We start from the raw sequence: 16,366 nt of genomic DNA, 5'->3' as shown, positions 1-16,366 counted from the left end.
CTGCACACTTGTAAATCAAACTGCACAAGGATTACTCATTCCAGGGATCTTAACCTAGCCTCTCACATGAAGAGGTCATTCTGGAGAGATCTCCCAGGGCCTGCCACTTCTCTGAAACAAGCTTCCAATTCACGTGAAACAAACCCCCTCCCTGACCCTCTTCAAATGCAACTTAGATAAATGGATGGGGGATGGCAAATTCACTCCTGAGGTGGTGCCCATATCCTTCCTGGACAAAGTAAGTTGGTGTTAACTATTATAAACTTTTACCTCTGCAAACCTCACTAACCTAACCACTGACAATTGGGGCAACTTGGGATAAATATATCTAGACCTGTAAGGGCTCTAGGGCCATTATCCTAGTAACCTCCAATGAACCTATGAACCTTTGAACTATTTTTTGCTGCTGCCAGTGCAAGCCACAGTCAGCCTTCTTCTTGGCTCCCTTTTTTCAGCTGTTTACTGTATCTACAACCTATAACCTCAAGAGCCAAGACAGAGGTGGCCCATCTCTGCAACCACCTTATTTCAGGCTACATTCTACTAGTCTTACCTTATCAGTCCTTGCCCAAAACTATGTCAGCTTTTTCCAAAAGGCCTAGATGAAATCTCTGAGCACTTATTTTTTAGACCTCAGTTTAAGCACTTTCTAAAAAAGGAAATATAAATGCAACTGTTTGAATATAGGGCATGTCATGTAATTCTGCTTCTCCTAAAGAGCAGGCTCCTAGCAAGATGCCTCCTTTCACACCTTTACTTACATACCTGTTCTCAGTTGTCTGCTGATCTGCTTGTTAGACAATACTTAACTGTTCTAACATAACACCACAGAATCTAATCCATTTTATACTCAAATGGGAGTTTACTAATTTGTAGATTATATCTTCCTGCTATATAACTGAATAATCTACTAATCTACATTCAAACTTACTCCAAAGCTCTCAGCCTTCCTTCTCCAAAATGAGGAACACTAGCCCTCATAATGTGGAATAAATGGGCAAAATGTGGAACACATACTAATGGCTTACTAACAACTTCAACTAGGAAGGTTATAGATAGGGTGGTTAAAATATGCTGGTTGTACTTAAAGAAGATATCTTAATAAATTAATACAATTAATTTCTATTTACCATCAATTTCACTTAAAAAATTCCTAACATCAGTGTGACAGACCCTTTCAATGTGGAACTTCGAGGAACATGAACTTTTTAAGACCCCAAATAAGGTACACTTGAGAGGTATTGCTTACTCTCTACCTCCCTCATTTCTTCCTTTTCTCCTCCCCTCCACTTTTTCTTACTTTATATATATATATATATATATATATATATATATATATATATGTATGCATACATTGCTTTTGAAACATTTGCTTGACTGCAAAAAATATGTACACCTCCATGTATTCATGTGTTACTTATGTGGATATGCAAAGTTTCCTATACACTTGTATTTCATACATTAAAACCATGTTGATGTACAATTTTCTGTTGCTATTCATGTAACCCGGATGTCCCTGTAAGTGGTCATTATCAGTGCTCTATCCTGGTAAACAAATATAAATAAAAGAAATAAACCGACACATAAATAAAAAAAATATCTGTCATCTGCAGGCAGGTATTGGCATATGCACTCCAGTAAGGAGACCCTTCATAGCGGGATACATAGAAAGCTTTCATGGTATTACAGTCATAAGGAACTCTTTGTTTTTATCATCCTGTACTTTATGCCAAAAACTATAATTACTTGCACTGGGTATATACCATCAGACTACAGTATCATATTTAAAAACCTCTCTTCCTTTCACACTGCATAATCCTCTAGGCCTGATGCATGTGTATCTGCATTGAGTTGAGTTCAATGTCCCATGTCATTGTGCTGTTTGCTGGCATTGGTAGCTGCTTATTCCTATTCCAGTGACATTATTTCCTAACATAAAAGGCCTCTGCAAATTGCAGGCAAATGTTACAGTGGAACAAACAAGAGTAATACATATTCTCATCTATAAACTACAGTTTGCATACCTACTGTTACTTTACTGTTAGAAGATATAGTCCAGCAAATTTCAGAGATCACTATTGTAACAGTAGAAGGTGTGCCAGGTTTGGTGGGCATTTACTGTCACCACGTCATAAAGTAAAAAAAAAATTGCCAGTAATAAACTGTGACATACATGGCTTTAAACAAATGGGAACTGGATTGTGACTATTAATGAAGCTGGAACATTAAATATGTCACCCCAACATGCTATGTTAATTATGTCATCATGTAAAATACAGTGATGTCTTTCTTGCCTTCATCTGGAGTGTTGACATCTGTACTCTTGTAGACCATATACTGTATACAGTAATGCTAGTATCAAGCCATACTTAAGAATAACAACAACAACAAACAATAATAATAATAATAATAATAATAATAATAATAATAATTACAATAATAATAACAATAATAATAATTATTATTATTTTCTGGAAAATGGAAAAACATAAACTTGCTGCTTCCTATCATGAGCCCAGATCTTAACAGCACTTAGAAATGTTTAGCAAAATCTTGTTAGGGACATCTCTACCTGCTGTTAAGATCAAGTCTTACACTAAGGACTAATGACAGACAGTGCAGCCTAACAAAGAACAGTGGCAGAAGGTAAAATAGCTTTTAAAAGCTTATAAATCAGAAAATGTGCCATAATGAAATGCTTAACAACTTTAAAAGCGGTTTAGTCCACAGAGAACCACTTTGCTTCTGCTGCTGCCCATGCCTCTCAGCTTTCCTTGATTTTGGAAAGCATTTCTTGTTTTACTGCATATTTTTGCACTATTCCTCATAAAACTTTGATTGTCTGGTAAATCACTGAGAATTGCAATCAGACAAGAATGCCTGAAATTAGAACTGCAAACTAGGCTCCTCACTTTGCTCTCTTTTTTTTTCTTTTTACTAAAAGGAGGTATGTGACACAGATAAGGATGAATGCACTACAAAGAATTATAATCAGTTCACTAATCATAAACTTTTGTTGTATGTTATCAACAAGGGTGCCATTATTCACCTCTCTAGCTTTGCTCTGAAAGTTAGTTTGGGTGGCACAGTCGTGCAGCGTTTAGCATTATTGTCTCGCAGCAAGAAGTTCTCTGGTTTGATTCTTGGCTGTGGTACCTTCTGTGTGGAGTCTGCATGTCCTCCCTGTGTTTGTGTGAGTTTCCTCTGGGTGGTCTTGTTTCCTCCCCCATTCCAAAGACATGCATCTGAAATGTTCATCCATGGGCCTCAGCTGAAAATGGTCTCTGTCTCAGTCAGACATTCCCCTGACATCCACGAATCAAGCACATAATAAGCTGGTCATGATCAGAGACCCAATCATAATTGTCAGTAATAATATCTATAATAATACAAACCCAAAGAAGAGTAAGGTTATGAATAAGGATAACTTCCAAAACATCTTATATGGTACTGCAACTTCTGTGCATGTGAAAGTACAAAAAACAAAAAAATCTTAGACGCATATGTGTTTATATCAAAATGGTGGAAAGCGTGGTTATGGTCTCAGGTTCACCTGGGATGGTAGGATTAAAAGATAAACTAAATGCTTCATTTGTAGAGGCTGATGAAGACTGACAACCGTATATGGAATATTGCCTGCCATCCTGAAACAGAGGCTCTGCTTTGATGAACTGATGCAGACATTGATTCCTAACCAGCAGCTCACATTACCCTAACACCCATTTAACTATTGTAGTGAAATTGAAGGCTCTACTTTCAGCTCAGATTGTCCCAACACCTATTTAACTACCAAAGTGAAACTGAAGACTCTACTTTAATGTGTTTTTGTTGCAGGGGTCTGTATTCCTCCACCTAACCCAATGTTGCTGCTGTGCCCCTACACACCTGATCTTTAAATATGTTACTTGTGAGGGTCAACCAAATTGAAGAGTAAGAAAATACATGTATTGCATTTTTCTGAGCTGGTACAATGTCAGAGATAGTACAGAGACTGTGAGTTTGGGAGTGTGGGAGTGTGGGAGTGTGGAAGAAGAATCCCATGTAAAAGGTGCAGAGGGCATTCTGAAAAAAAATGACATGTTAGATTAAATTAAATGAAATATATTAGCTCATACATACAGAGGTAGGATTTTCACTGAAGATCAGGTGTTTTGATTAGTAGCCTGCCAAGGTTTAATGTTTGGGTTTCAATAATCAAATGTCAATTAAAAATAAGTAACTTTATTCACTGTCACTCCATCTAATGGGTTTCCTGTGTTTCATCCAGAAAAAGAATCTCGCAAGTATGGCTGGTGCAACCGGCTAAAAAGCTCAACATAATTCAAAGAAAAAAGGCCAGCTCCTAAAGAGTGGAAATAACTAAGACTATATTTTGGTATTCAAGACCAGTCTCAAAGATCTACTGATTTTAGATTTCAGAAGTCTACTTTTGCACCACCAATGAATAAACATGTATCAATTTTTCAAGATTCAGTGGTTAAGGATCTACATTTTAGGATGAGACAGTCAAGAATATTGCGTCATAACTTGTCAGCTAGTGAAAAACAGACATTGAATAATTTAAAAAAATAATAAAAATATAGTAAGTTTGTCAGCTGATAAAGGTGGGGCGGTGGTTCTAATCAATTCGGTTTCATATTTTTATGAGGCACAAAGACAATTAATGGATGCCAGATATTATACGCATATGCCACTTGACCCTACCAGTAGATTCAAAAAATAAATTGACATATTTCTTCAACAGGTGGTTGAAGAAGGAATTATTATGGACTGAGTAGCACAACAGCTGACATTTATGGATCCCCAAAGGTAGTATTTATATTTATTGCCGATGATCTATAAGAATTTGGATCACCCACCGGGGAGACCAATTGTTTCCAGTATTGGTTCTCTTACAGAACTTCTTTCAGTGTTTCTAACACAATATTTACAACCTTTATTAAAATTAGTAAGATCTAGGATTCATGATACTACTCAGCTCCTTAAAATAATATCAGATATGCAGTTAGATCTTGATTGGCTGTTGTGCACTTCAGATGTCACTTCTTTGTATACGAACATACCTCACTGGGCAGGTCTGAAGGCATTACAATATTGGTTATACAGGGCTGACATATATCCTTCTGGATTCAATACTTTATTGATATGTCTGGCAGAACATATGTCAAAAAATATGTTTTATTTTCAGGGTGAGTGCTATTGGCAGGTACAGCGTACTGGTATGGGGGCCTCATTTGCACCCATCTATGCTGATTTGTTTATGGGGTTCCTGGAAGAGCAACTGATTTATGACAGTAACCATAACATCTTTATAGGGGAACTAGATATTTGTAGACATTACCTAGATGACTGTTGGATAATATGGCAAGTGGATAAAAATTATTTATTGGAGTTTGTCCAGTACCTTAATGATAATAAATGGGGCATAGAGTTTTCATTAAATTGTGATTCCTAACAAATTAATTTTTTGGATGTTATTGTTGTTAGGAATCCTGATAATACTCTTAGATCACTGGTCTTTCGGAATTATCCCCAATATAATAACTTATTATTTGCTATTAGCCTACAACCACATCATATAATTAAGAACATACCCAAGTATCAGTTTTTGTGTATTAAATGCATTTGTTCCACCAAGGAGAGCTATGAGGTCTATCAGCAGGATTTAATTCTTAGGTTTCAAGAAAGGGGCTATGGATATGATAATGTTATATCTGCCAATAATTGGGCTTCTGAACAGGATAGATTGGATCTATTAGAATATAGGGACAAAAACAATCAGAACAATAACATTATTAGATTTGTTACAACATATGGTTGAAATGTTAATGTGATCAGGGTCATTATTAATCGTAATTGAAACATTTTACTAGCTAACAATGAACTTTTTGAGGTACTCACCCCTAGGTGCCAGTTTTCCTATCAGAGAGGGTGGACTTTGGGGTCCCATTTTAGTCACTACAAACATTATGGGGGTATCCATTCTTCCAATCAACAACTGACACTTATTGGGGATAGATTGTTAGGCTCCTTTCCTTGTGGTCACTGCTCCTCTTGTAAATTTATGTTTAAATCAAACAATTTTCTAGTAAGAACACAAGTAAGGTTTATGATATCAAATGTTTTGCTAATTGTAGTACAGACTGGTTGATATATTTAACAGTCTGTTCCTACTTAGCTTTTTATATTGGCCAAACCTCCTGCCCACTCCATATACGAATGTGTAAACACTTAAGGCACGTTGGGAATAATAAACCCTTTAGTGCTTTATAAAAACATACTGTTATACATGGTTCGGCCAGTTTCAATTTTATGGTGATAGATAAAATTCAGGGCGATAGGACAAATAAGTTAGGCTGGCATGCAATACTAAATAAAAAAGAAAGGAGTTGGATCATTAAGTTAGGTGGGTTATTTTCCCCAGGTCTTAATGACCACTTATAATTTGGATTACTGTTATTTTTGTAATGACTAATTGTTAATTATGTAGTGTTAATATATGAGGTGTGTGTGTGTGTGTGTGTGTGTGTGTGTGTGTGTGTGTGTGTGTGTGTGTGTGTGTGTGTGTGCGCACACTGCTGTATAGATTAATTCATCACTGAGGAAGGCATTTATGCTGATACTGATCTGATCCTTTTTGGTGTTGCCATGTTAATACATTAAGTTATTTCCACTCTTTTTGGTGCTGGGCACTTTCTTTCCTGTGTTTTATGCCATATTGCATTTGGAATCAGATGTTTTCATAACTGGAAACTGTTGTAATATCTATAACAATACCCACAGTTTCAAGTTCTCTTTTAAGTGTTGGACAGTAGGATTACAGAACAGGCAACAAAATCAAGCCTTCCTGCAACTTATTTACAAGAATGTGGCTGTGTAGAAGCTTAATCTCATAATTAACACATCAGTGAACTACCAGAAGGTTTTGGACCTTGATGATTAGATCTGCTCGGTTCATGATATTTTCATAACATGGGTCTGTATTTCATATTTCTCCAATAAATGGGACCCTAATTTGACTCATTTCTGCCCACTCAACTTAAGTACCCCCACAGTGAACTAGAAGGAGAACCTATGATCCTATGATCTAGGGTTTCAGGGCAGAAGATGTAATAGTGGAAGGAGACAGCTGGTCAAAGCACCAATATGTGCAAAGATATTTCACCTTTCATTACTCATCATAATCATCTTCGCGATTATCAACATGAACTCTCTTTTTCCATTTTCTACATGGGACTTGGTCTTGCATCAACTTTCACAATTTTTCTAAATTCAAAGTCACTCATCTACCTTCTTTGATAGTCATGTCTGACTGCCACAAGTGTCTCTTTGGGGACCCTAATTTCTTCTTGCCTTCTTCCTGACTGTCCCAAATCTCATTACCATATTGTCTTCTGCTTGCCTGGACATGTACCTGAATAACAGTGATCTGTTCTCTTTGACTTTCTCTGCAATTGGAGTTGATTGGGCTTCTGCTCTGATGCCCTCATTTTTATATCTGTTCCACAGTGTGCATCCTACCATCTGTCTCAGGTACTTGGTCTCCATCACCTCTAGCTTCCTCATCTTCTCTGCTTTAACTGCCCGGGTTTCTGTACCATACAGTAGAACTGGTCACACAATTACCTTGTACAGCTTAATCTTTAACTTCTTTTGTCACACACTACCATTTGACACTGTGACATGTGGATGCAGCCTCTCTGATTTTAGCTTTGACCTCTATGTTCAGACTTCCCTTTACTGAAGCACCCTCAGATACTTGAACTTGTTCCAATATTTTCCTTCTACTTCAAGTCTTATCTTCATCTGATTTTTCCATTTGCTGCCATGGCATCTGTTTTGCCTGTACACAGTTCTATTCCATTCCTCTGTCATTTGCTGAAGTTCTTGTTTAGATCTGCTTGTAATGCCACATCATCTTATTTACTAAAATTCTAATATTCCTCCTGAACAGATCAGAAAAAGGGTTGTTGCCACTGTTAATCCTCCATAATGTGTTTGCATTTTCCTGTGATATAGTGACAATTGGTCCATCAGTGAGACAGACTGAACATCAAACCCATAGTGTAGCTAGGGAGTAGAGAAAGGAGAAGCCACTCTAGTACAAAATATTTGGGGATGCGATCAGAAGATGCTGATTGGTCTTTAATGCAGTGTATGACTGGCGTCCAAATGCTGGTACTGCATTTGTGACCAGACTGAAGTGTTTAAATGCTCTGTCTAGCATAATCTGCAATAGATGTTTGCTACAAATTTAGCTAACAGTTTGAGGCAGTTTAAAATTTATAAAGAACATTTTTTGAGGCAATAATCAGCTTGTTCTTTATGTTAGGAGTGACAGATCCATAACGGGGAACATATTTTTTCCACTCCTGAAGGAGCATAGAATGGAGCAAATATATATGAACAGACTTAGATATGGGAATGCAGTTTTTTTACTCAACTTTAAATATGTGTGTGTGACCATCAGATTGGGGGATGTCACCAGACACCAGATTAGCTAGTTATATCCATCAAAATAATTGTTATGAGATTATTTTCCGTTAACTAGCTTTGAAAATTATATCTCTCAGTATTTTTGACAGAGGCCACTGTGAGCTGAACTGTCCACTTTTTAAATTTGTAATAATACTGAACTTAAAATATAGGCATATTATTTTAAGGTTGCAGAGAATACAGGCTCCTGCATGGACTTTTGAGTTTTTTGTTTTCTTCTTGGGGATTTTGTATGTGTATATTGTAGGCAAGAATTGCAGCTTGGTGAATTTCAATTTGCTTAATTTTCCTATATTGTATAGCACATTAGACCTCCTACATTGGAAAAAGCATTGGATTCTCATGTGTATTGTTCTCAACCCATGATAGCACATTGGTTCCAGCAATAATCAATGCTAATCAGCAATGATTTGGCAACTTTGCATATCATAATGTGAAAGGGTTCCCTTATACTGAGGTTAAAATAGTCCTGATGCAAATGAGTTAACCTACCCAGTTAACAAACTACCAACAAATAACCAAACAAATAAATAAAAAATGGCCCTACTCTTACCATATTCCTTCTGAAAGAATACTTGTTTACTTAAAACAGCAGAATACTATTCATAAATGGTTAAATGAATATGATTATAAACTCATGAAAATAAAAAAGCTTCAGCTTCCATGGGGTGCATTATAGTTAAATGTATAACTAAGCGATTACATGTGGCAGTTTCCTACTGGTCTTGAAAAGAACTCTCCATTGCAGCAGGGCTTGTTAGCACTCTTTGATTAACATGGATGCGAGTACTTTGAACTTTTAATTAGATATAATACAAAACGTATTGACACTCTATCCACATAATGCAATAACTTGAATGAAATAATAATACACAATGTACAGTTTGACCAGATGAAACATGAATATACATGTATTTACACATAGCATTGACCAACAAATTTAATGATTATGAAATACTAGAATGAAGAAACTTGAAAGAGATAGGTTAGAGTATTTGAATGATGCAGCATACCCCACCCCTCTGGAGTCCCAAGTATAGGGTAAGAGAAACTTTAAGAGCTCAAATACCTATTTAAACATTAATCATGATACTGGTCATTATGTCACTACAAGTACGAATCATGATAATAACCACACTAGTTACGAACCTGACCCTTTAAAATATCCACATTTAAAATGTATGGTGAGATTGAAAGAAAAATTACAGAGGAACCAATGGCAGAATCCAGCCTATCAGACAAACCCCCAGAAGAACCAATGGCAATGGAAAGCCCCAAACTTAGTCACCTATCATGGACAACAGTCATGGCAGCAATGTGGGGCCAGGAGATGAATATAGAAGGAACTTTGGATAAGAATGATCCCACCTATAATTTGGAAGGTGTGGACATTGGAACCAATGGAAGAAATACATGTGTGGTTGTGACCAGTAAGGACAATGATTTTAAAGTATTCAACTTTTCATTGTTTAACATCAATATAGACATAGTGAATCTGCTTAGTCATGGGCTTTTGTTTGTTCCTTTTAGGAAAGCTAACTTAGTAGAGACATTAATAGATATTAAATTGTTTCAAAGAAAGATGAATTTCAGTTTTATTTTTAAAGATCTAACTGATGCTTTAGAGAGCCTGTGCATTTTCGGTACATACAACCTCCCCACACATCCCAGTTTGGAATTATTTGAAAAGATTTGTGATTTGGATATTAGGGGTACATTATCAGGTCCTGATTATAGCTATGAATATAACCTTACTAAGAAAGAAAAAGAGGAGCTTGACTAGCTTAGAAAATTGAATATAAGAATAATAAAACCGGATGGGGGGCTTGATTGTTATAGACAATATGTATAAAGAAAAATGTTGAGACTATTGCAAAAAGATACTTATGTTTTAGTAAGTTGGAATGAAGTGAATATTGCTTGTCATAAGATTAGAAATTAACTTAATGATATGTTTATTGAGGGACATATCAGTATTGATGAATTCAGTTATTTGAATATAACTTGTCCAACTACACTTACAATTTTTGAAGTGCCGAAAATCCACAAGGACCTTGACAATCCACCCTTTCTTTCTATAGTGGATGGTCGTGGTTCTATAACAGGATATACTAAATTCATCAGTTATAAACTTAGTAAAGGGCTACTACAAAAGGAAAGCCATATTTGTAGGGGTTCTTTCTTGAGAAAATTAATAATCTCTTGTTTGATGAAAATGATATGCTTTTAACTATTCATGTGAAGGATTTATATACTGTAATTCCTCATGAGTTGGTACACAATGGTTTTGTGAATTTCTTTTTCGGAGAGGAGTAGAGCAGGAACATATTAACATTAATAAGGAACTTCTAGAAATCATCTTAAAAAAATAACTTTATAATGTATGAAGGTCAATATGTTTTACAAAAGAAGGGGTTGGCCATGGACTCCCCCTGTGGGTCATTGTTTGCAAATATAGTTATGGCACAGTGAGAATACACTTATTTTTTTCCACTCCATATAAGAATGCATGGTGACTATATTTGCATTATCTGGGTGATATTTTTATCGTCTGGAAGGAAAGAGGATAAAATAAAGGAATTTTTGTATTATTTAAATAATAGCATACATTTCTTGCAGTTTACACATGAAATGGATAAAGAAAAAATAGCTTATCTTGATGTCCTCTTAGAAAAAGATTACAAGAAATGAAGATACACTTCTTGTATATAAAGAAAGACTACATACTCACATTTTTCTTCCTGCACTACTCTAGTGCCCATGCTATTACACAGAATCAAGCATTGGTTAAGGGGCCACTATTGTGAGCTGCCCAAATGAATACCACTGATATACATTTTTATGAAGAATGTAATACATTAATCAGTACATGTTTATTAGGAGATGATATCTGATGAATATGGTTGTAGAATTAATTAGAGAAGTAACTTACAACAGAAACATCAGCCACTTTGCATCCATCTTAAATAATGAAGTAATACAACTAACAGATATGAGCAATAGTTTAGATGCTTTTAATGAAAAAACAAGAGGATCCCTCACAATTCATTCATTACAACCTTTAGTATGGCTAGTCAGAGAATTAGGTGGATGCTAAATAAATTTTGGGGTGTATTTAAAGAGATTCCACCTTAAGGGAGAAATTAAGGACAAAAACCCTCATAATTTACAGGAAGGGAAATTCTTTTAAGAATTTTTTGAAACTATTAAGGGTAAGGACCAGAGGGTGCAACCTAGTATGTTTAAATGTGGGTGGTGTAAATACTGTGTGTATATAAAAGCCAGAGATAAATGTAGTATTAATAATCATAGTTTTACCCTTATGGGGTAGATTTAATTGTGACAGTGGGGGTGTGGTTTACATAGCTCAGTATGACCTTTGTCCTGCATTCTATATTGGAAAAATGGACTGTAGGATTAAGGATCACATTTATGAACATTTATATGAGATAAAAAGAGTAAAATCTATGAATGCCCTTTTCAAGCACTTAAAAAAACTATCCAGAACATAATTTTAAATTCTTTATAGTCGAAAAATTAGAACGTAGTGAAAGGGGCCTCTGGCAGCTAATATTAGAAAAATGAGGACTGCATTGGCAGTTAAAATGTAATGCTTGCAACTGGCCAGGGATTAATGAACACACCTCAATTTCTAGCCTATTAAAATTGAAGGTATTGGTTCACTGGTTGGTTAAAACCTATTGGGATAGTCAAATAATAATAATTTATTATAAATATAGGTTGTGGATCATTGATTTTTTTTATTATAATTAAAGGTTGTGGATCATTGATTGGTTTATCTGCTTCTTGAATGATGAGTAGCAATTTCTTATTTAGTTTTATTGCATTTTTTATTTTATATATGAAAAATTTTTGATGTGGTTTTATTCTTTATTTTCATTCTTATTTCATATGATTAGTTTTGAGCATAAGAAGTGTAAGTAGGACATGTTTAATATGATCGGAGGGCGAACGTTTTTACTTATTGAGATTTGTATTACAGACCAGAGAACTGGTTGATTGTCATGTAACTATTATTGTTGGGTATTTAAACTGTTTTGTTTTATCAATAATTTCTCTGATGAAGTCTAATTCAGAAGAAAGCACTTATCCTTGATATTGTATTAGTATTTGATAATAAAGTATATCAGTTGTGGTGACCAGAGATGCTGTTGTGTCTTAACATTGTTTTTGTTTTTTCATAAAGTCTGTGGCTGTTTTTTAGTTATTTTGGTCACAGAGGTGTGGACATCCTCACTTGTTACAAGCTGTGGAAAGGATGAGAACCCCAGAATGCCTACAGAGTAAAATGGCAACTTCAAAGGCTAAACATGATGCATTTGAGCAAACAATCACCAGATGGACAAGAAGCTCAGACTTCCAGCTGTTTTTAGAAGTATTCCTGCTTGATCATTATGAGGCCAGTGTTCACTTTAGCCTGTGAGTTGGCATTCAGTTTCTTTGTAATTTTGAGATCATGAATATTGCCACCATTAAACCATAGCCTCATGAACTGTAAGAATCTGATCAGCTACTCTTACAATGATGGATTCATTTGGTTAGGTCAGGGAATTTTTCTTTGGCTTCACTCACTTCTGGCTATATAATGCTTTAGCATTTCACCTCAGAGATTGGATCTACCAACCTCAAGTAAGCAACTCATGAACTATCTTTGCCCCATGTTCAGGATCAGTGAGGAGATCAAACACTGTTGTGCAGTGTCATGCTGTTGCTGAGGGAGTACTTTTACCTTAAGGTGTAATCTTAGCATGCAATGTACTTGCAGCATATCATCTATGCCTCTGCATGACACTCACCCAAAATCATGGCCTTTTATACACAACACCCCGTGTGCACCTCCAACCTATAACATGGATCAGCAGTGGTGGTTTACCTAAGTGACCCCTCCATGCCTCTAAGATAGGCATGCTATTCCTCCCTGTCAGTGCCATCAAACATCTAAGTCACTAATAAAACTTAAGTCATCTGTGCCATTGTTAGGGTTTCATCACCCTAATGGCATCACTGCAGGTGGATTTTGCTTGCTTTTTTCATAATGTCTCTTTGGATTTTTTCCAGCCTGTTAAATGATGACTTGTCTCTAGTCTTCATTTTAAAGGAAAGTTGTTCAGCGTGAGCAGCCTTTTATTTCAATCCCTTTGTAACCAAACACTGCCTATATAATAGCATTCAGCTGGGTTAAAACAGGAGAAAGAACCTGGGTTCATCACTTGTCAAAGTCAAAGCAGTGAGTAATCATTTTTTTTTGCCAGAGATAGGAGACAAAACATGAGTTTTTCTTTGATAGGAGTGCAGCCCTGGCATCATAACACACAGCATTTTTGTCAAACAATTATGGGGCAGTTGTCTTCTGTGGAGAGTGGAGAGAGACCACAAACTGCTTTTATAAAGATAGCTTGATCTGGGATCCATTCCTTTTCAACCACTTTAATAAAGTTGGGGATAAGTCATCAAAATTATTTATATATTTATGTGTGTATTATTTTAAGGATAGCCACCTCACATTTTCTTATAGGTACAACATACGTTCTATGATATATGGCAGATGAATATAGAGCATATAGGTGCTGCATTCTGATACCGTAAGGCATGTAGAAGTACACAGGCTACTACATTTTTCTGCAAACGTCATCCACAGGAGACAATGCTCCCACATAAGGACAGACTGTCTTCTAAATATTGTAAATAATGAATATTATATTAACTTTGAATCTGTGAGTTATATTTTTTTCTTTTAAACAGAATTTAGATAAATGACTTTAACTCTGCCTAACTAACGTGATCTTTGTTACACAGAATACTTTGTGACAATATATAAAAATCAAGGCCTTAAACTTTCCATGATATCATTCTAAGGGTACGGCCATTAAGACAATATGGCAGATGAGGGAATATAAAGCAATAAATATATTTTTTTGTATTTTGCGGAATAAATTGCAACATTATCATGTACAGCAGATTTGCTAATAAAATGTACAATGTGTGTGTGTGTGTGTGTGTGTGTGTGTGTGTGTGTGTGTGTGTGTGTGTGTGTGTGTGTGTGTGTGTGTGTGTGTGTGCAAGAAATTTCGAAACCAAAGGGTAAAAAGGACACACAGACAAATCATTAAGTAACAATTACAAGACAGACTCAACCAATCTAGAATTGTCATTGTGTAACACCTTAAACCTCCTGCAATGGAGGCCCATGAGAAGTTAACAATGCCCCAAATGAGCTTCATCTGATTAGTTGTACTGTTAGGGAAAGGGGTTTTCCTTAAGATAATGTGCAGGGTTGTGGCAGAGCTGGATTATCATTAGAATTAACACAGGTATGTTTTGGCAGTTGTCAAGAGGACTAAGACTATGAGCTGTTAACCGGTTACTTGCAGACAATTTAAACTGGCCTAAAGTATACTTCATCGCCCAGACAAATGTTGAGCACTGAATATTCTAATACTATGGTATTCTCCATCTACATCTCTAGAGGTCTAAGGACACATATCTTCCCAAGTCCATCGATCGGAAATTTTGCTATTTTAACATTGTTCTAGTTTTGTTAAAAGGGAGGCGTTGGAATTTATCAGTAGAAGAGAGACATAGGATGGAGTTGACAATAGATATAGGAGGACAGTGGTCTTTCCAGATTGCAAGGTGAGGTGGGGGATGCTTTGTAGAGGAGTCCTGGTTTTATATGCTGTTTTTAGATCTTATTTTGGATGTGTAGTTCAAATTTTGGATTAGATTTGAGATCATATGAGGAATACATTGCTTCTCCACATAGGATGATTGACTTTAATAATTATCTTAGTTTTTGGTGTCATTCTAAGTGGATACAATATTTGTCAGTGTGGGAGCACATAGTTAACAAACCACATTGCCTTGTTAAGGATGGTCTGCACCTGACCCCTATAGGCTTTTGAATATTGCCTATGACATTGTCCTCACCACAGAGCCTTTTTTTTTGGCAATGCCATATTAATAAAGTTTCAGACAGAGCAAAATATATCTAAGGAAATCTAAAGGTGTTACTGCTCAGTGCCAGGGGTCTAAACAAAAAGCACTACTCCCTCCAAGCTCTCCTCACTTTGGAAACTTTGAACAGTTTAAATGGAGATTGCCATACAGTGCAGAATGGTATATTAACCATTTTCCTTGCTGTAGTGCCATCTCAGAGTTGGTGTATTTAATTAGAGAGAGCAGCATTGTGTTACATCTGTCTATATAACCAAAGCAATCAAGGATTCAAGATCCAAATCTATTGCTGTTGTATTTGCATTTACACTAAATTTACCATTCCACACTCCATCTACTTATCCCACACAGACAGGTCGTTACCCATAATGTGTGTGTCAGTAGTTCAGCAACTCTGAAATATATATCCCTGCTTCATGCTGCTTGTTATTGGAGGCCAGAGACATTGCTCAGCAGAGACCGGGGGATGTGTAAATATGAGATGAGCTATAGTTGTGCATTAGGTAAGTAATGAGACTTGACAGGAAACATGGCTCACTGGAATAAAAAGGGAAGGAAACAAAGTACAACTAGAAATAAACCGGCTGAATCTGGAGATGAGGAAATAATACTTCATAGAGGGAGCCATGTGTATCAAAACAGTTTAGACTAAATAGTGTAAATTCTAATTAAACAAGGTAGTATCTTAGATATTGTACTGACAAACTAGGTTGATCTACTTACACCCATTGTTATACTATCTGCAAACAGTAGTGAGGCAGAGTGGCAGTTTGAACAGCGGATTAAAATTATGAGCTGTTAAGAAACTGTTCCTTGTATTCCAGGACTTGACTTTGTTAGCCATAATTTGCCTACGGTGGGAATCTGAAGGAGTTCCAAATAGATCATTTATCTA

This window comes from Protopterus annectens, chromosome 2.part1 (assembly GCF_019279795.1).
Source record: "Protopterus annectens isolate FY-2018-M chromosome 2.part1, PAN1.0, whole genome shotgun sequence".
NCBI classification, from domain to species: Eukaryota; Metazoa; Chordata; order Ceratodontiformes; family Protopteridae; genus Protopterus; species Protopterus annectens.
Note: the sequence above shows the minus strand (reverse complement) of the source record.